Genomic DNA, 23,094 nt, shown 5'->3' on the forward strand with positions numbered 1-23,094 from the left:
AACAAAGAGACTCTACCACAGGATGTAGCCAGTGGCAGCAGGGCGGAGATCACAGCGGCAGGGCAGAGCCTGCAGCAACAGGGCAAAAATCACACTAGCAGGGCGGAACCTCGGCAGGCAAATAGTAACTAGACTGCCTCCTAGCTGGGCAGGACAGCACAACGAACACACACAAAGAAAGCCCCAACCCCCCCGAGACAAAGCATCTGAGAAAAAAAGTGTTTTTTATCAGTTCTGCTGCAGCAGAATTAAACGTAGCAGCCCAACAACTCGGAATAAACAACAGAGCTCACAGCTCAGCACTTGAGCTCCTATAAAGTACAGACTGTCTCCTCAAGCAGCTCCCTGACCCCTCTATATCCAAAAGACTGACATTTGGCAGGCATCATTCTGAGATAAAGATAGCAGAAAAAGAAACTAGTAGCATCCCTCACTGTTCTGCAGCTGCTATAGGTGCACCCAGACAAGCAGGTCCTGGAGTGGACCTCAGCAGTCATACAGTGAAGGGGCTAGACTTTTAGAAGAAAAAACAAGTAACAGAAATACTTCATCATCAACAATCCGGGCGTCCACTCAGAGACCCAATCGAAAAGTCAGCAACTACACAGACGACAGGTGGATAAATCCACAAAGATGGGAAGAAATCAGCACAAAAAGGAGGAAAACACCTGAAAACAGAACACATTGCCTCCTAGAAAGGACCAAAACTCCTCACCAGCAAGGGAACAAAACTGGACGAAGAATGACTGTGATGAATTGATGGAATTAGACTTCAGAAAGTGGATAATGAGAAACTTTTGTGAGCGTGTTCAAAAAACTTATCCATCATGATCAAGTAGGATTTATCCCGGGGTTGCAAGTCTGGTTTAACATACAGAAGTCTATAAACGTAATCCACCACATAAATAGAACCAAAAACGAAAACCACATGATTATCTCAATTGACGCAGAGAAGGCATTCGACAAAATTCAGCAGTCTTTTATGCTAAAAACCCTCAATAAACTCGGTATTGATGGAACGTATCTCAAAATAATAAAAGCTATTTATGACAAACCAACAGCCAATATAATACTGAATGGGCAAAAACTGGAAGCATTCCCTTTGAAATCCAGCACTAGAGAAGGATGCCCTCTTGCACCAGTCCTATTCAAAATAGTGCTGGAAGTTCTAGCCAGAGCAATTAGGCAAGAAAAAGAAATAAAGGGTATTCAAATAGGAAAGGTGGAAGCCAAATTGTCTCTATTTGCAGACGACATGATAGTATATCTAGAAGACCCCATCGCCTCAGCCCAAAAACTCCTGAAACTGATAAGCAACTTCAGCAAAGTCTCAGGATATAAAATCAATGTGCAAAAATCACAAGCATTCGTCTACACCAATAACAGACTTAAAGAAATCCAAATCAAGAACGAACTGCCATCCACAATTGCTATGAAAAGAATAAAATACCTTGGAATACAACTCACAAGGAACGTAAGAGACCTCTTCAAGGAGAACTACAAACCACTGCTCAACGAAATAAGAAAGGACACAAACAGATTAAGAAACATTCCATGTTCATGGTTAGGAAGAATTAATATCATGAAAATGGCTATACTGCCCAAAGTAATTTACAGAATCAACGCTATCCCCCATTAAGCTACAATTGACTTTCTTCACAGAACTGGAAAAAAACACCATGAATTTCATATGGAACCAAAAGAGAGCCCGCATAGCCAAGTCAATTCTAAGCAAAAAGAACACAGCTGGGGGCATCACACTACCGTATTTAAAACTATATTACAAGGCTACAGTAGTCAAAACAGCATGGTACTGGTACCAAAACAGAGATATAGACCAATGGAACAAAACAGAGGCATCGGAGGCAACACAACATATCTAAAACCCTACAATCTTTGATAAACCTGACAAAAACAAGCAATGGGGAAAGGATTCCCTGTTTTACAAATGGTGTTCGGAAAACTGGCTAGCCATGTGCAGAAAGCAGAAACTGGACACCTTCTTGACACCTTACACTAAAATTAACTCCAGATAGATTAAATACTTAAACATAAGACCTGGCACCATAAAAACCCTAGAAGAAAATCTAGGCAAAACCATCCAGGACATAGGAGTAGGCAAGGACTTCATGAACAAAACACCAAAAGCATTGGCAACAAAAACCAAAATAGACAAATGGAACCTAATGAAACTCCACAGCTTCTGCACGGCAAAAGAAACAGTCACTAGAGTGAATTGGCAACCAACAGAATGGGAAAAAATTTTTGCAGTCTACCCATCTGACAAAGGGCTGATATCCAGAATTTACAAAGAACTCAAACAGATTTACAGGAAAAAGAACAAACAAGCCCATTCAAATTTGGAAAAAGGATATGAACAGACACTTTACGAAAGAAGACATATATGAGGCCAACAGTCATATGACAAAATGCTCATCATCACTGGTCATCAGAGGGATGCACATCAGAACCACATTGAGATACCATCTCACGCCAGTAAGAATGGCCATCATTAAATAATCTGGAGACAACAGATGCTGGAGAGAATGTGGAGAAAAAGGAACCCTTTTACACTGTTGGTGGGAATGTAAATTAGTTCAACCATTGAGGAAGACAGTGTGGCCCTTCCTCAAGGCCTTAGAAATAGAAATTCTATTTGACCAAGCAATCCCATTCCTGGGTATATATCTAAAGGACTATAAATCATTCTACTATAAAAACACATGCACACGCATGCTCATTGCAGCACTTCTTACAATAGCAAAGACCTGGAATCAACCCAAATGCCCATTGATGGTAGACTGGATTGGGAAAATGTGGGACATATACACCATGGAATATTATGCAGCAATCAGAAAGGATGAGTTTGTGTCGTTTGTAGGGACATGGATGAACCTGGAGAAAATCATTTTCAGCAAACTGACACGAGAACAGAAAATGAAATACCGCATATTCTCACTCATAGGCGGGTGATGAAAAATAAGAACACATAGACACAGGAAGAAGAGTACAAAACACTTGGGTCTATTGGGAGGAAATGAAGAGGGTAAGCAGGAGGGAAAGTTGGGGAGGGATAGCCTGGGGAGAAATGCCAAATGTGGATGAAGGGGAGAAAAGAATCAAAACACACGGCCATGTGTGTACCTATGCAACTGTCTTGCATGTTCTGCAAGGTACTACAGAACCTAAAATGCAATAAAAAAATTTTTTTTAAAGAAATAGCGGTAAATCTCCGTCAAGAACACAGAAAAAAACGAATCCTTCAATCTACTCTGCTGTGCGTTCGTTCAGCTAAAAGAGTTGAAGCGGTGTTTAGATTCAGCGAAGTAGAAACGTGTTTGTTCTGGGAGCTGCGTTTGGATATTCCCGAGTGAATGCGAGTACATGCTGTATGGAGAAATATCCGGTTCCAAAAGAAAAACTGAGCTACCTAAAAGAACGGTCTGAAATGTGTGCATTCTACTTACAGAGTTCAACTGATGTGTGTTTGCAGTAGTTTGTAAACCCTTTCTGTGAAGAAGCCGAAAACGCATTTCCAGAGCCAAATCCAAGCATTTAAGAAATAGCGGTAAATCTCCGTCTGAAACACAAAAGAAACGTATCTTTCAAACTGCTCCGTTGTGTGTTCGTTCAACTAAGATAATTGAATCTGTGTTTAGATTCAGAGAGTTTGAAGCATGTTCCTTCTAGGAGCTGCGTTTTGATATTCCCGAGTGAATGGCAGTAAACGCTGCATTGAGAAATATCTGCTTCTAAAACCAAAACGGAGCTACCTAACAGAATGGTCTTCAATGTGTGCATTCAGCTTACAGAGTTAAACTGATGTGTGTTTGCAGTAGTTTGTAAATCCTTTCTGTGAAGAAGTAGAAATCGGATTTTCCCAGCCAAATCCAAGCATTTACGAAAGAGCGGTATATCTTCATCTAGAACACAAAGCAAACGTGTCTTTCAAGCTGTTTTTCTGTGTATTTGTTCAACGTAAAGAGTTGAATCTGTGTTTAGATTCGGAGAGTTTGAAGCAGGTTTATTTTAGGAGCTGCGTTTTGGTATTCCAGAGTGAATGAAAGTAAACGCGACATTGAGAAATATCTGATTCTGAAACCAAAACGGAGCTACCTAATAGAACGGGCTTCAATGAGTCCATTCAACTTACAGAGTTGAACTGATTTGTCTTTGAAGTAGTTTGTAAATCCTTTCTGTGAAGAAGCAAAAAAACGGATTTTGCAGCCAAATTTATGCATTAAAGCAATAGCGGTAAATCTCCGTCTAGAACACAATGCGAACGTATCCTTCTTACTACTCTGCTGTGTGTTCTTTCAGCTAAGAGAGTTAAAGCGGTGTTTAGATTTAGCGAGTTAGACACGCGTTTGTTCCTGGAGCTGCCTTTGGATATTCCCCAGTGAATGGGAGCAAATGCAGTATTGAGACATATCTGCTTCTAAAACCAAAACGGAGCTACCTAACAGAACCGGCTTCAATGTGTGCATTCAGTGAACAGAGGTAAACTGATGTGTGTTTGCAGTAATTTGTAAACCCTTTCAATGAAGAAGCAGACAACAAATTCTTACAGCCAAATCCATTCTTTTAAGAAAGAGTGGTAAATCTTCCTGTGGAACAGAAACCAAACGTATCTTCCAAACTGCTCTGCTGTGTTTGTTCAACTTAACGTGTTGAATCTGTGTTTAGATTCAGAGAGTTTGATGCACGTTTCTTTTAGGAATTGCGTTATAGTATTCCTGATTGAATGCGAGTAAACGCAACATTCAGAAATATCTGCTTCTAGAACGAAAACGGAGCTACCTAATAGAACACGCTTCAATGAGTACATTCAACCTACAGAGGTAAACTGATGTGTCTTTGCAGTAGTTTGCAAACCGTTTCTGTGAAGAAGCAGCAAACAGATTTTTCCAGCCAACTCCAAGCATTTAAGCAATAGCGGTAAATCTCCATCTAGAACACAAAGCTAAGGTCTTTTTCAAACTGCTCTTCTGTGTGTTCATTGAACTTAAAGAGTTGAATCTGTGTTTAGATTCAGAGTGTTTGAAGCACGTTTCTTCTAGAAGCTGCCTTTTGATATTCCAGAGTGAGTGGGAGAAAACGCAGTACTGAGAAATACCTGCTTCTAAAATTAAAGCGGAGCTACCTATCAGAACGGGATTCAATGTGTGCATTCAATGTCCAGAGGTAAACTGATATGTGTTTGCAGTACTTTGTAAACTTTTTCTGTGAAAAAGCAGAAAACGGATATTTCCAGCCAAATAAAAGCATTTAAAAAAGAGGGGTAAATCTCCATCTGAAACACAAAACAAACATATCCATCAAACTACTTTGCTGTGGGTTTCTTCCGCTAAGAGAGTTGAAGCATTGTTTAGATTCAGCGAGTTAGAAACACATTTGTACTGGGAGCTGCATTTGGATATACCCGAGTGAATGGGAGTACATGGTGTATGGAGAAATATCTGGTTCTAAAAGGAAAACGGAGCTATTTAATAGAACGGTCTTCAATGTGTACATTCAACTTACAGAGTTAAAATCATGTGTGTTTGCAGTAGTTCGTAAACCCTTTCTGTGAAGAAGCAGAAAACGGATTATTCAAGCCAAATCCAAACATTAAGAATGAGCGGTAAATCTCCGTCTATAACACAAAACAAACGTATCCTTCAAACTACTCTACTGTGGGTTCGTTCAGCTAAGAGAGTTGAATCTGTGTTTAGATTCAGAGAGTTTACAGCACGTTTCTTCTAGCAGCTGCCTTTTGATATTCCAGAGTAAATGGGAGCAAACGCAGTATTGAGAAATATCTGCTTCTAAAACCAAAGCGGAGCTACCTAACAGAACGGGCTTCAATGTGTGCATTCAACGTACAGAGCTAAAGAGATGTGTGTTTGCAGTAGTTTGTAAACCCTTTCTGTGAAGAAGGAGAAAACGGATTTTTTCAGTCACATCCAAGCATTTAATAAATAGTGGTAAATCTCCGCCTAAAAAACGAAACAAGCCTATCTTTCAAACTACTCTGCTGTGAATTCTTTCAGCTAAGATAGTTGAAGTGGTGTTTAGATTCAGCAAGTTAGAAATGCGTTTGTTCTGAATGCTGTGTTTGGATATTTTCGAGTGAATGGGAATACATGCTGTATGGAGAAATATCTGGTTCTAAAAGGAAAATGGAGCTACCTATCAGAATGGTCCTCAATGTGTGCATTCAACATACAGAGTTAATCTGATGTGTGTTTGCAGTAGTTTGTAAACCCTTTCTGTGAAAAAGCAGAAAACGTATTGTTCCATCCAATTCCAAACATTTAAGAAAGAGCGGTAAATCTCCATCTAAAACACAAAGAAAATGTATCCTTCAAACTACTGTGCTGTGCCTTTGTTCAGCTAAAAGAGTTGAAGCGGTGTTTAGATTCAGTGAATTAGAAACGCGTTTGTTTTGGAAGCTGCGTTTGGATATTCCCGAGTGAATAGGAGCAAATGCAGTAATGAGAAATATCTGCTTCTAAAACCAAAACGGAGCTACCTAGGAGAACGGGCTTCAATGAGTTTATTCAACGTGCAGAGTTAAACAGATGTGTCTTTGCAGTAGTTTGTAAAGAATTTATGTGAAGAAGCAGAAAACGGATTTTCCACCAAAATCCAAGCATTTAAACAATAGCAGTAAATCTTCTTCTAGAACACAAAGACAACGTAACTTCAAACTGCTCTTCTGTGTGTTCATTCATCTTAAGGAGTTGAATCTGTGTTTAGATTCAGAGAGTTTGAAGCACGTTTCCTCTGGGAGCTGAGTTTTGAAATTCCAGAGTGAATGAGAGTAAACTCAGTATTGAGAAATATCCACTTCTAAAACCAAAACGGAGCTACCTGACAAAACGGGCTTCAATGTGTGAATTTCACTAGCAGAGTTAAACCGATGTGTGTTTGTAGTAGTTTGTAAACCCTTTCTGTGAAGAAGCAGAAAACGGATTTTTCCAGCCAAATACAAGCATTTAAGAAACAGCAGTAAATCTCTGTCTAAAACACAAAACAAACGTATCCTTCAAACTTCTTTGCTATGGGTTCTTTCAGCTAAAAGAGTTGAAGCGTTGTTTAGATTCAGCGAGTTAGAAACGCGTTTGTACTGGGAGCTGCGTTTGGATATTCCCGAGTGAATAAGAGTACATGGTGTATGGAGAAAAATCTGGTTCTAAAAGGTAAACGGAGCTACCTAACAGAACTGTCTTCAATGTGTCCATTCAATGTACAGAGTTAAGCTCATGTGTGTTTGCAATAGTTTGTAAACCCTTTCTATGAAGAAGCAGAAAACGCATTTTTTCAGCCAAATTCATGCATTTAAGAAATAGTAATAAATCTCCAGCTAAAACAAAAAATAAACGTATCCTTAAAACTATTCTGTTGTGTGTTCGTTCAACATAAAGTGTTTAATCTGTGTTTAGATTCAGAGAGTTTGAAGCACGTTTCTTATAGGATCTGCGTTTTGGTATTCCAGAGTGAATGGGAGTAAATGCGACATTGAAAAATATCTGCTTCTGAAACCAACACGGAGCTACCTAATAGAATGGGATTCAATGAGTCCATTCAACTTACAGAGTTAAACTGATTTGTCTTTGCAATAGTTTGTAAACCCTTGTTGTGAAGAAGCAGAAAACGCATTTTCCCAGCCAAATCCATGTGTTTAAGAAATAGGGGTAAATCTCCGTCTACAAAGCTAAGCGAACGTATCTTTTAAACTGCTCTGCTGTGTGTTCGTTCAACTTAAGGAGTTGAATCTGTGTTTAGATTCAGAGAGTTAGAAGCACGTTTCTTCTAGAAGCTGCGTTTTGATATTCCAGAGTAAATGGAAATAAACGCAGTATTGAGAAATATCTACTTCTAAAACCAAAACGGAGCTACCTAACAGAATGGGCTTTAATGCGTGCATTCAACGTACAGAGACAAACTGATGTGTGTTTGCAGTAGTTTGTAAATTTTTTCTGTGAAAAAGCAGAGAACGGATATTTCCAGCCAAATCCAAGCATTTAAGCAATAACGGTAAATCTCCGTCTAAAACACAAAACAAACGTATCCTTCAAACTAGTCTGCTGTGTGTTCTTTCAGCTAAGAGAGTTGAAGCGGTGTTTAAATTCAGCGAATTAGAAACGCGTTTGTTCTGGGAGCTGCGTTTGGATTTTTTCGAGTGAATGGGAGTACATGCTGTATGGAGAAATATCTGGTTCTAAAAGGAAAATGGAGCTACCTAGAAGTACGGTCTTCAATGTGTGCACTCAGCTTATAAAGTTAAGCTCATGTGTGTTTGCAGTAGTTTGTAAACCCTTTTTTTGAGGAAGCAGAAAAGAGATTTTTCAGGCAAATCCAAGCATTTAAGAAAAAGCGGTAAATCTTCCATCTAAAACACAAAACAAACATATCCTTCAAACTACTCTGCTGCGGTATTATTCAGCTAAATGGGTTGAAGCACTGTTTAGATTCAGCGAGTTAGAGACACGTTTGTTCTGGGAGCTGCCTTTGGATATTCTTGAGTAAATGGAAGCAAACGCAGTATTGAGAAATATCTGCTTCTAAAACGAAAACGGAGCTACCTACCCAAACGGGCTTCAATGTGTGCATTCAAATTACAAAGGTAAACTGATGTGTGTTTGCAGTAGTTTGTAAACGCTTTCTGTGAAGAAGGAGAAAACAAAATTTTCCAGCGAAATCCAAGCATTTAAGAAATAGCAGTAAATCTTTGTCTAAAACACAAAACAAACAGATCTTTCAAACTGCTCTGCTGTGTGTTCCTTCAACTAAAAAGTTGAATCTGTGTTTAGATTCAGAGAGTTTGAAGCACTTTTCTTCTAGGAGCTGCGTTATGATGTTCCAGAATGAATGGCAGGAAAAGCTGTATTGAGAAATATCTGCTTCTAAAATTACAACGAAGCTACATAATAGAATGGTCTACGATGTGTGCATTCAACTATCAGTTAAACTGATGTGTGTTTGCAGTAGTTAGTAAAACCTTTCTGTGAAGAAGAAGAAAACGGATTTTTCCAGCCAAATCCAAGCATTTAAGAAATAGCGGTAAATCTCCATCTAAAACACAAAGTAAACGTATCCTCCAAACTACTCTGCTTTGGGTTTGTTCACCTAAGAGAGTCAAAGCGGTGTTTAGATTCAGTGAGTTACAAACGCGTTTGTTCTAGGAGTTGGGTTTGGGTATTCCCGAGAGAATTGTAGTACATGCTGTATTAAGAAATATCTGCTACTAAAAGTAAAACGAAGCTACCTAACAGAACGGTCTTCAACGTGTGAATTTAACTAGCAGAGTTAAACCGATGTGTGTTTGCAATAGTTTGTAAAGCCTTTCTGTGAAGAAGCAGAAAACGGATTTTTCCAGTCAAATCCAATCATTTAAGAAATAGCGGTAAATCTTTGTCTAAAAGACGAAGCAAACGGATCTTTCAAACTGCTCTGCTGTGTGTTTGTTCAACTAAAGAGTTGAATCTGTGTTTAGATTCAGAGAGTTTGAAGCACGTTATTCTAGGAGCTGCATTTTGATATTCCAGAGTGAAGGGCAGTAAATGCTGTATTGAGAAATATCTGCTTCTAAAACCAAAAGGGAGCTACCTAATAGAATGGTCTACAATGTATGCATTCAATAACAAAGTTAAACTGGTTTGCGTTGTTTTTAGTTTGTAATCCCTTTCTGTGAAAAGGGGAAAAATCAGAAGAAAACTGATTTTTCCAGCCAAATCCAAGCATTTAAGAAAAGCGGTAAATCTCCATCTAAAACACAAAACAAACGTATTTTTCAAACTTCTCTGCTGTGTGTTCTTTCAACTAATATCGTTAAATCTTTGTTTAGCTTTAGAGACTTTGAAGCACGCTTCTTCTATAAGCTTTATTTTTATATTCCAGAGTGAATGTCAGTAAACGCTGTATTGGGAAATATCTGCTTCTAAATCCAAAACGGAGCTACCTAATAGAATGGTCTTCAATGTATGCATTCAACTTACAGAGTTAAACTGATGTGTGTTTGTAGTAGTTTGTAAACCCTTTCTGTAAAGAAGCAGAAAACGGATGTTTCCAGCCGATTCCAAGCATTTAAGAAATAGCGGTAAATTTTCGTTTAAAACACAAAACAAACGTATACTTCAAACTACTCTGATGTGATTTCATTCACCAAAGAGAGTTGAACCGGTGCTTAGACTCAGCGAGTTAAAAACGCGTTTGTTCTGGGAGTTTTGTTTGGATATTCCCGAGTGAATGAACGTACATGCTGTATTGAGAAGTATCTGGTTCTCAAAGGAAAACGAAGCTTTTTAACAGAACGGTCTTCAATGTGTGCATTCCACTTAGAGAGTTAAACTGATGTGTGTTTGCAGTAGTTTGTAAACCCTTTCTGTGGAGAAGCAGAAAACGGATTTTTAAGCCAAATTCAAGCTTTTAAGCAATAGCGGGAAATCTCCGTCTAGAACACAAAGCAAACGTATCTTCCAAACTGCTCTGCTGTGTGTTTTTTCAACTGACAATGCTGAATCTGTGTTTAGATTCAGAGAGTTTGAAGCACGTTTCTTCTAGTAGCTGCATTTTGATATTCCGGAGTGAATGGCAGTAAATGCTGTATTTAGAAATATCTGCTTCTAGAACAAAATCGGAGCTACCTAACAGAATGGTCTTCAGTGTGTGCATTCAACTTACAGTGTTAAACTGTCACGTGTTCCCAGTAGTTTGTAAACGCTTTCTGTGAAGAAGCAGAAAACGGATTTTTGCAGCCAAATTTAAGCATTTAAGAAATAGCAGTAAATCTCCGTCTAAAACACAAAACAAACATATCCTTCAAACTACGCTGCTGTCAGTTCGTTCACCTAAGAGAGTTTAAGCGGTGCTTACATTCAGCGAGTTTGCAACTCGTTTGATCTGAGAGCTGCGTTTGAATATTCCCGAATGAATGGTAGTACATGCTGTATGGAGGAGTATCTGGTTCTAAAGGCAAAACAAAGCTACCTAACCAAACGGTCTACAATGTGTGCATTCAACTTACAGAGTTAAAGTGATGTGTGTTTGCAGTAATTTGTAAACCCTTTCGGGGACGAAGCAGAAAACGGATGTTTCCACCCAATTCCAAGCATTTTAGAAATAGTGGTAAATCTCCGTCTAAAACACAAAACAAATATATACTTCAAACTACTCTGTTGTAAGTTCATTCACCTAAGAGACTTGAACCGGTTCTTAGACTCAGCGAGTTAGAAACACGTTTGTGCTGGGAGCTGCTCTTGGATATTCCCGAGTGAATGAACGTACATGCTGTATTGAGAAATATCTGGTTTTAAAAGGAAAACGAAGCTACCTAACAAATGGTATTCAGTGTGTGCATTCAACTTACAGTGTTAAAATGTCACCTGTTCCCAGTGGTTTTTAAACCCTTTCTGTGAAGAAGCAGAAAATGGATTTTTCCAGCCAAATTTAAGCATTTAAGAAACAGCGGTAAATCTCCGTCTAAAACCCAAAATAAACGTATCTTTCAAACTGCTCTTCTGTGTGTTCGTTCAACTAAAATTGTTGAATCTATGTTTAGATTCAGAGAGTTTGAAGAACGTTTCTTCTATAAGCTCCCTTTTGATATTCCAGTGTGAATGGCAGTAAACGCTGTATTGAGAAATATGTGCTTCTAAAACCCAAACTGAGCTACCTAACAGAATGGTCTTCAGTGTGTGCATTCTACTTAAAGTACTAAACTTACACGTGTTTGCAGTAGTTTGGAAAACAAATTTTTCCAGCCAAATCCAAGCATTTAAGAAATAGCAGTAAATCTCCATCTAAAACACAAAACAAACGTATACTTCAAAGTACTCTGCTGTGGGTTCGTTCACCTAAGATAGTTGAAGTGGTGCTTAGATTCAGCGAGTTAGAAACGCGTTTGTTCTGGGAGCTGCCTGGATATTCCCGAGTGAATGTGCGGTCATGCTGTATTGAGAAATATATGGTTCTAAAACGAAAACAAAGCTACCTAGCAGAACGGTCTTCAATGTGTGCATTCATCTTATATAGTTCAACTGATGTGCGTTTGCAGTAGTTTGTGAACACTTTCTGTGAAGAAGCAGAAAACGGATTTTTCCAGCCAAATCCAAGCATTTAAGAAATAGCAGTAAATCTCCGTCTAAAACACAAAACAATTGTATCTTTCAAACTGCTCTGCTGTGTGTTCGTTCAACCAAAAGAGTTGAATCTGTGTTTAGATTCAGAGAGTTTGAAGCACGTTTCTTCTAGGAGCTGCGTTTTGATACTCGAGAGTGAATCGCAGTAAATGCTGTATTGAGAAATATCTGCTTCTAAAACCAAAACAGAGCTACCTAACAAAATTGTCTTCAATGTGTGCATTCAACTTACAGAGTTAAACTGATGTGTGTTTGCAGTAGTTTGTAAATCCTGTATGTGAAGAAGCAGAAAACAGATTTTTTCAGCCACATTTAAGCATTTGAGAAATAGCAGTAAATCTTTGTCTAAAACACAAAATAAACGTATCCTCCAAACTCCTCTGCTGTGGGTTCTTTTTTTTTTTTTTGAGGGAAAAAGAGAAGAAGAAGGGGAAAAAAAGAAAAAGAGGAAAAAGGAATATTACTTCATTCCTAAAATGGGTTTCAATAATGGCCGATCAATATTTTGAGTGTTTAAATTGGTTAATGCATATTTTATGTGTTTAAAATGGAGACCTCTATTGTGTTTATTTGTTCTGGCTCTGAGTTCAAGTCCTGGATATCATTATCAATTTGTTGTCTCGTTGGATCTAAATCTCATTATGTGTCTTATGTATCTGGGTGTTAAGATCTCTTATTGTTGCATTAATCCTTTTACCCTTGCATCCTTGTAGCTTTGAAATCTATTTTATTAAGTGTGAGAATTGCAACTCCTGCTTTTTATTTATGTATTTTTGCTTTCCATTTGGTTAGTGAGTTTTTTTTCATCCCCTTGTTTTGAGTCTTTGTATATCTTTCGATATATCGTTAGATTTTGTGGAGAATGTATATTTTGTGTGTTTAAAATGGAGAGCTCTATTGAGTTTATTTGTTCTGGATCTTAGTTCCAGTCCTGGATATCGTTATCAATTTTCTGTCTTGTTGAATCTAAATCTCATTATGGGTCTTATGTATCTGGGTGTTAAGATCTCTTATTATTACATTAATCCTTTTATCCTTGTATCCTTGTAGCTTTGAAATCTATTTTGTCAAATGTGAAAATTGCAACTCCTGCTTTTTATTTATTTATTTTTGCTCTCCATATGGTTGGTACTTTTTTTTTCCAACCCTTTGTTTTGAGTCTATGTATATCTTTGGATATACCATTAGATCTTGTCTGTATCTTTTGATTGGGAGATTTGGTCGATTTAAATTTAGGGTTGCTGCTGTTTGATATTAACTGGCTATTTTGTCCTTTTGTTGATAAAAATTCTTCTTTATGTTAATGCTCTTTAGTTTTTGGTGTATTTTTAGAAAGGGTCATACTGGTTGTTCCTTTCTGTGTATAGTGCTTCTTTTAGAAGATCTTGTAAAGCAGGCCTGGTGGTAATAAAATCTCTGAGTACTTGCTTGTTCCTAAAAAATTTTATTTTTCCTTCAAATGTAAAGCTTAAATTGGCAGGATATGAAATTCTGGGCTGAAAGTTCTGTTGATTAAGTATATTGAATATTGGCCCCCACTCTCTTCTAGCTTGTAGGGTTTCCGTTGAGAGATCTGCTGTAAGCCTAATAGGCTTCCCTTTATGGGTAACTTGATCTTTCTCTCTGGCTGCCCTTAATATTTTCTCCTTCGTTTTGATCTTGGTGAATCTAACGATTATGTGCCTTGGGGTTGGTCTTCTTGAGGAATATCTTTGTGGTGTTCTCTGGATTGCCTGGGGTTGAATAGTGTCCTGCTTTGCTAAATTAGGAAAATTTTCCTGGATAATGTCCTGGAGAGTATTTTCCAGCTTGAATTCATTCTCTCCATCACATTCAGGTACACCAATCAAGCGTATATTAGTTCTTTTCACATAATCCCATATTGCTTGGAGACTTTGCTCATTCCTTTTTATCCTTTTTTCTCTATTCTTGTCTTGTTGTTTTGTTTCATTAAGTTGATCTTCGACCTCTGATACCCTTTCTTCTGCTTGATCCATTCGGCTGTTTAAGCTTGTACATATTTCACTAAGTTCTCGTGTTGTATTTTTCAACTCCATAAGTTCATTTGTATTCCTCTCTATATTGTCTATTCTTTTCAACATTTCATTAACCTTTTTTCCAAGTTCTTAGTTTCTTTACATTGGGTTAGAACAAATTCCTTTAACTCCCAGAAGTTTCTTATCATCCACCTTTTAAAGCCTACTTCAGATAATGGAACACAGTCCTTTTCCATCAGGGCTTGTTCGGTTGCTGATGAGTCCTTTTCCATCAGGGCTTGTTCCGTTGCTGATGGGTTCTGATTTTGAGTATACTCGGCCTTCTTAGGCTGTTTTTTTCCCTTCATTGTAGATGAACCGCCTTTCTAATTAGTTTCTGAGTCGACGTCCGACTTATTGATTCCCAGTGTTGGGATCCGAGCAACCCACTGTGGCAGCCTAAATAGCAGCGGTAAGACTGATGGTGCTCTTCTGCCCGGGAATCTCTGGTCTGGCTTCCCTCTTGAGTCCGCAACAAGCGGCTCTGACTTCCCGGAGCTCCAAACTCCGGTCAGTAGGGGAAGCAGTCCCGTTGGCTCTGCATGAAGAGCTGCTGCGCCGAGACGCCGGCAAAACCGCTGCGGCGGCCACAAGAGTCGCGCTGGCGACCCGTGGGGCTCCTCCACTGGGAATCGGCTGATCAGTGAGTGACGAAAATTCGTCCAAAAGTGTGGCGTCGTCTCGTTCTCTGGGCTTTCACTGGGAGCTAAAATCCTGAGCTGTTAGTGGTCGGCCATCTTGGATCGATCTCCTGCTGTGGGTTCTTTCAGCTAAGAGAGTTGAAGTGGTGTTTAGATTCAGCGAGTTAGAAACGCGTTTGTTCTAGGAGCTACATTTGGATATTCCCAAGTGAATGAACGTATATGCCATATTGAGAAATATCTGGTTCTAAAAAGAAAACAAAGCTACGTAACAGAACGGTCTTCAATGTGTGCATTCAACTTACAGAGGTAAACTGATGTGTGTTTGCAGTAGTTTATGAACCCATTCTGTGAAGAAGCAGAAAACGTATTTTTCCAGCCAAATCCAAACATTTAAGTAATAGCGGTAAGTCTATGTCTAAAACACAAAACAATCATATCCACCAAACTACTCTGCTGTGAGTTCATTCACCTAAGAGAGTTGAAGTGGTGCTTAGATTCAGCGAGTTAGAAACGCGTTCGTTCTGGGAGCTGCGTTTAGATATTCCCGAGTGAATGAACGTACATGCCGTATTGAGAAATATCTGGTTCTAAAAGGGAAACGAAGCTACCTAAGAGAACTGTCTTCATTGTGTGCATTCAACTTACAGAGCTATTCTATACAGAAAGGGTTTCCAAACAGCTGCAAACACACATCAGTTTCACTCTGTAAGTTGAATGAACACGTTGAAGACCATTCTGTTAGGGAGCTCCGTTTGCATTTTAGAACCAGATATTTCTCAATGCAGGGTGTACTCACATTCACTCTGAAATACCAAAACGCAGCTCCTAGATGAAACGTGTTTCTCACTCTCTGAATCTAAACATAGATTCAACTCTCTTAGTTGAACGAACATACAGCAGAGCAGTTTGAAAGATACGTTTGTTTTGTGTTTTAGAAGCAGTTTCACAGCTGTTTCTTAAATACTCGGATTTGGCTGGAAATATTTGGTTCCTGATTATTTAGAGAAAGGGTTCACGAACTGCTGTAAACACTCATCAGGTTAACTCTGTAAGCTGAATACACACATTGAAGATCATTCTGTTAGGTAGCTCCGTTTTCGTTCTAGAACCATATATTTCTCAATACAGCCTGTACTCCTATTAACTCTGGAATATCAAAACGCAGCTCCTAGACGAAACGTGTTTCTGTCTCTCTGAATATCAACATAGATTCAACTCTTTTAGTTGAACGAACATCCAGCAGAGCAGTTTGAAAGATACGTTTATTTTCTTTTTTAGACGCAGTCTCATAGCTATTTCTTAAATGCTTGGATTTGGCTGGAAATATCCGATTTCTGATTTTTCACATAAAGGGTTTACAAACTGCTGCAAAGACACAGCAGTTTAACTTTGTAAGTTGAATGCAGACATTGAAGACCATTCTTTTAGGTAGCTCATATTTTGTTTTTGAGCTAGATATTTCTCAATACAGCATGAACTCCGATTCACTCTGGAATATTAACAAGCTGCTTCTTGATGAAACGTGTTTCTAACGTGTTTTCATAATGCCACATAAACACAATAGTTTAACTCTGTAAGTTGAATGCACACATTGACCACCATTATGTTAGATAGCTCCGTTTTGGTTTCACAACCAGATATTTCTCAGTACAGCATATACTCCCATTCTCTCAGGAATATTCAAATGCAGCTTTTAGTATAAACGTGTTTCTAACTCCTGAATCTAAAGATAGATTGAGATCACTTAGTTGAACAAATGCACAGCAGAGCAGAATGAAGGATACGTTTCTTCTGTGTTTTAGAGGCAGTCTTACTGCTATTCGTTATATGCTGGTATTTTGTTGTAAATGTCCGTTTGTAGATTCTCCACAGAAATCATTTCCAAACTGCTGCATAAACACATCAGTTAAACTCTGAAAGTTGAATGCACACATTGACAACCATTCGGTTACATAGCTCCGTTTTGGTTTTAGAACCAGATAGTACTCAGTACAGCATATACTCCCATTCACTCAGGAATATATAAATGCAGCTTTTACTAGAGACGTGTTTCTAACTCCTGAATCTAAAGATAAACTCAGCTCACTTAGTTGAACGAACGCACAGCAGAGCAGATTGTAGGATGCTATTCTTATGTGTTCTACAGGCAGTCTTTCTGCTCTTTGTTATATGCGGGTATTTTGCTGGAAACATTTGTTTTGATTCTCCACAGAAAGTGTTTCCAAATTGCTGCATAAACATATCAGTTTAACTCTATAAATTGAATGCACACATTGACAATCATTCTGTTAGATAGCTCCGTTTTGGTTTTAGAACCAGATATTTCTCAATACACCATATACTCCCATTCACTCAGGAATATCCAAATGCAGCTTTTACTAGAGACGTGTTTCTAACTCCTGAATCTAAAGATAGATAAGGACACTTTGTTGAATGAAAGCCCAGCAAAGCAGATTGTAGTATACGTTTCTTCTGTCTTAGAGGCAGTCTTACCGCTATTCAATATATGAGAGTATATTGCTGGAAATGTTTGATTTTAAATTCTTCACAGAAAGCTATTCCAAACTGCTGCATAAACACATCAGTTTAACTCTGTAAGTTGAATGCACACATTGACCACCATTCTGTTAGATAGCTCCGTTTTAGTTTTAGAACCATATATTTCTCAGTACAGCATATATTCCCATTCACTCAAGAATATCCAAATGCAGCTCTTACTAGAAATGTGTTTCTACCTCCTGAATCCAAAGATAAAGGTCACTTAGTCAAACAAACGCACAGCAGAGCAGATTGTAGGATAAGTTTCTTTTCTGTTTTAGAGGCAGTCTTAATGCTCTTCCTTATGTGCAGGTATTTTGCAGGAAATGTCCGTTTTTAGATTCACCAACGAAAGTGTTACCAAACTGCTGCATAAACACATCAGTTTAACTCTGTAAGTTGATTGCACACATTGACAACCATTCTGTCAGATAGCTCTGTTTTGGTTTCAGAACCATATATTCCTCAGTACAGCATATACTCCCATTAATTCAGGAATATACGATTGCAGCTTTTACTGGAAACGTGTTTCTAACTCCTGAATCTGAAGATAGATTCAGCTCACTTATTTAAACGAACGCACAGCAGAGCAGATTGTAGGATACGTTTCTTCTGTGTTTTAGAGGCAGTCTTACTGCTATTCGTTATGCGCGGGTATTTTTCAGAAAATGTCCGTTTTTAGATTCTCCACAGAAAGCGTTTCCAAACTGCTGCATAAACACATCAGTTTAACTCTGTTAGTTGAATGCACACATTGACAACCATTCTGTTAGATAGCTCCGTTTTTGTTTTAGAACCAGATATTTCTTAGTATAGCATATACTCCCATTCCCTCAGGAATATTCAAATGCAGCTTTTAGTATAAACGTGTTTCTAACTCCTGAATCTAAAGATATATTAAGGTCATTTAGTTGAACAAACGCACAGTAGAGCAGATCGTAGGATATGTTTCTTCTGTGTTTTAGTGGCAGTCTTACTGCTATTTGTTATGTGTGGGTATTTTGCTGTAAATGTCCGTTTTTAGATTCTCCACAGAAAGCGTTTCTAAACTGCTGCATAAACACATCAGTTTAACTCTGTTAGTTGAATTCACACATTGACAATTATTCTGTTAGATAGCTCTGTTTTGGCTTTAGAACTAGATATTTCTCAGTACAGCATATACTCTAATTCACTCAGGAATATCCAAATGCAGCTTTTACAAGAAACGTGTTTCTAATTCCTGAATCTACAAATAGATTCAGCTCACTTAGGTGAACAAATGCACAGCAGAGCAGTTTGTAGAATAGATTTCTTCTGTGTTTTATAGGCAGTCTTACTGCTATTTGTTATATGCTGGTATTTTGCTAGAAATGTCCGTTTTTAGATTCTCCATAGAAAGCGTTTCCAAACTGCTGCATAAACACATCAGTTTAACTCTGTAAGTTGAATGCACACATTGACAACCATTGTGTAAGAAAGCTCGGTTTAGGTTTTAGAACCAGATAGTTCTCAGTAGTGTATATACTCCCACTCACTCAGAAATATCCAAATGCAGCTTTTCCTAGAAACCTGTTTCTATCTCCTGAATCTAAAGATAGATTCAGCTCACTTAGTTGAACAAATGCACAGCAGAGCGAATTGTAGGATAGGTTTCTTCTGTATTTTAGAGGCAGTCTTACTGCTATTAGTTATATGCTGGTATTTTGCTTTAAATGTCCGTGTTTAGATTCTCCACAGAAAACGTTTCCAAACTGCTGCATAAACACATCAGTTTTACTGTGTAAGTTGAATGCACACATTGACAACCATGCTGTTACATAGCTTTGGTTTGGTTTTGGAACCAGATAATTCTTAGCAAAGCATATACTCCCATTCACTCAGGAATATCCAATTGCAGCTTCTTTTAGAAACGTGTTTCTAACTCCTGAGTCTAAAGATAGATTCAGCTCACTTAGTCGAATGAACGCACAGCAGAGCAGATTGTAGGATACATTTGTTCTGTGTTTTAGAGGCAGTGTTACTGGTATTCGTTATATTCCGGTATTTTACTGGAAATGTTCGTTTTTAGATTCTCCACTGAAAGCGTTGTCAAAGTGCTGCATAAACACATCAGTTTAACTCTGTAAGTTGAATGCACATACTGACAGCCATTCTGCTAGAAAGCGCCATTTTTGTTTTAGAACCAGATATTTTTCAGTATAGCATATACTCCCATTCACTCAGGAATATCCAAATGCAGCATTTACTAGAAACGTGTTTCTAACTCCTGAATCTAAAGATAGATTCAGCTTACTTAGTTGATCGCACGGACAGCAGAGCAGACGGTAGATACGTTTCTTCTGTTTTTAGAGTCAGTCTTACTGCTATTTTTTTATGCGGGTATTTTGCCAGAAATGTCCGTTTTTAGATTCCTGACAGAAAGCGTTCCAAATTGCTGCATAAACACATCAGTTTTACTCTGTAAGTTGAATGCACAAGTGACAAGTATTCTGTTAGATAGCTCCGTTTTGGTTTTAGAACCAGATACTTTTCAGTACAGCATATACATTCATTCACTCAGGAATATCCAAATGCAGGTTTTTCTAGAAACGTGTTTCTAACTCCTGAATCTAAAGATAGACTAAGCTCACTTAGTTGAATGAATGCACAGCAGAGCACATTGTAGGGTATATTTCTTTTTTGTTTTAGAGGCTGTCTTACTGCTCTTTGTTATATGTGGGTATTTTGCTGGAAATGCCCATTTTTAGATTCTCCACAGAAAGCGTTTCCAAAGTGCTGCATTAACACATCTATTTAAGTCTGTAAGTTGAATGCACACACTGACAACCATCTGGTAGATAGCGCCATTTGGGTTTTAGAACCAGATATTTCTCAGAACAGCATATAATCCCATTCACTCAGGAATATTCAAAAACAGGTTTTACTAAAAACATGTTTCTGACATCTGAATCTAAAAGTAGATTCAGCTCAGTTATTTGAACGAACCAACAGCAGAGCAGATTGTAGAATACGTTTCCAACCTTCTGCATAAACACATCAGTTTTACTGTGTAAGTTGAATGCACACATTGAAAACCATTATGTGAAATAGCTCCGTTTTAATTTTAGAACCAGATATTTCTCGGTACAGCATACACTCCCATTGACTCAGAAATATCCACACGCAGCTTTTACTCCAAACGTGTTTCTAAGGTTTGAATCTAAAGATAGATTCAGCTCACTTTGTTGAACAAACGCACAGCAGAGCAGATTGTAAGATACGTTTTTTCTTTGTTTTAGAGGCAGTCTTACTGCTATTCGTTTTACACGGGTATTTTGCTGGAAATATCCGTTTTTAGATTTTCCACAAAAGATTTTTTAAAATGCAGCATAAACACATCAGTTTATCTCCGAACATTGAATGCACATATTGACAACCATTCTCATAGATAGCTCAGTTTTGGTTTTAGAAGAAGATATTTCTCAGTACAGCATATACTCCCATTCACTCAGGAATTTCCAAAAGCAGCTTTTACTAGAAACCTGTTTCTACGTCCTGAATCTGAAGATAGTTTAAGCTCACTTAGTTGAATGAACGCAGAGCCGGGAAGATTGAAGGATATGTTTCTTCTGTGTTTTAGATGTCATTTTACTGCTATTTGTTATATGCGGGTATTTTGCTGGAAATGTCCGTTTTTAGATACTCCACAGAAAGCATTTTCAAACTGCTGCATAAACACATCAGATTAACTCTGTAAGTCGAAAGCACTCGTTGACAAACATTCTGTTAGATAGCTCCATTTTGGTTTTAGAACCAGATATTTAAGAACCAGATACAGCATATACTCCCATTCACTCAGGAATATACAAATGCAGCTTTTAGTAGAAACCTGTTTCTAATTCGTGAATCTAAAGATAGATTCAGCACACTCAGTTGAGCGAAGGCACAGAAGAGCAGATTGAAGGATAGGTGTCTTCTGTGTTTTAGAGGCAGTCTTACTGCTATTTGTTATATGCGAGTACTTTGCTGGAAATATCCGTATTTAGATTCTCCACAGAAAGCGTTTCCAACTTGCTGCATAAATACATTAGTTTAAATTCGTTAGCTAAATGCACACATTGACAACCATTCTGTTAGGTAGCTTCGTTTTGGTTTTAGAACCAGATATTTTTCAGTATCCCATGTACTCACTTTCACTCAGGAACATCCAAACGCAGCTTTTACTAAAAACGTGTTTCTAACTCCTGAATGTGAAGATAGATTCTGCTCACTTAATTGAAGGAAAGCACAGCTGAGCAGATTGAAGTATACGTTTCTTCTGTGTTTAGATACAGTCTTACTGCTATTTGTTTTATGCTCATATTTTGCTGGAAATTTCTGTTTTTAGATTTTCCACAGAAAGCGTTTCAAAACTGCTGCATAAGCAGATCAGTTTTACTGTGTAAGTTGAATGCACACATTGACATCCATTCTGTTAGATAGCTCTGTTTTGGTTTTAGGACCAGATATTTCTCAGTCCAGCATATACTCTCATTCACTCAGGAATACCCAAATGCAGCTTTTACTAGAAACGTCTTTCTAACTCCTGAATCTAAAGATAGATTCTGCTCAGTTAGTTGAAAGAAAGCACAGCAGAGCAGATTGAAGGATACGTTCCTTCTGTGCTTTAGAGGCAGTCTTACTGCTATTTGTTATATGCAGGTACATTGCTAGTAATGTCCGTTTTTAGATTCTCCACAGAAAGCGTTTCCAACCTGCTGCATAGACCCATCAGTTTAATTATGTAAGTTGCATGCAGACATTGAGAACCGTTCTGTTAAATAGCTCTGTTTTGGTTGTAGAACCAGATATTTCTCAGTACAGTGTATACTTCCATTCACTCAGGAATATCCAAAGAAAGCTTTTACTCGAAACTTGTTTCTAACTACTGAATCAAAAGATAGACTCAGCTAACTTGGTTGAACAAATGCACAGCAGGGCAGATTGAAGCATACATTTCTTCTGCGTTTTAGAGGCAGTCTTACTGCTATTTTTTATATGGTCGTATATTGCTGGAAATGTCCGTTTTAAATTTTCAACAGAAAGCGTTTCCAAACTGCTGCATAAACACATCAGTTTACCTCTGTACGTTGAATGCACACATTGAAATCCATTCTGTTAGATAGCTCTGTTTTGGTTTTAGAACCAGATATTTCTCAGTAAAGCATATACTCCCATTCACTTTGGAATATCCAAACGCAGCTTTTACAAAAAAACTTGTTTCTAACTCCTGAATCTAACAATAGATTCAACTCACTTAGTTGAATAAACATACAGCAGAGCAGTTTGAAGGATACATTTTCTTTGTGTTTTAGAGGCTGTCTTACTGCTATTTGTTATATGTCGGTATTTTGCTGGAAATGTCTGTTTTTAGATTCTCCACAGAAAGTGTTTCAAAACTGCTGGATATACACGTCAGTTTTACTGTGTAAGTTGAATGCACACATTTATAACTATTCTGTTAGATAGCTTCCTTTTGGTTTTAGAACCAAATATTTTTTATTACAGCATATACTTCTATTTACTCTGGAATGTCAAACGCAGCTTTTACAAGAAACATGTTTCTAAGTCCCTAATGTGAAGATAGATTCAACTCACTTAGTTGAATGACCATAGCAGAGCATTTTGAAAGCTAAGATTCTACTGTGGTTCATAGGGAGTCTTTCTGCTATTTGTTATATATGGGTCTTTTGCTGGAAATGTCTCTTTTTATCTTCTCCACAGAAAGGGTTTCAAAACTGCTACATAAAC

This window comes from Callithrix jacchus, chromosome 18, assembly GCF_049354715.1.
Source record: "Callithrix jacchus isolate 240 chromosome 18, calJac240_pri, whole genome shotgun sequence".
NCBI lineage: Eukaryota > Metazoa > Chordata > Mammalia > Primates > Cebidae > Callithrix > Callithrix jacchus.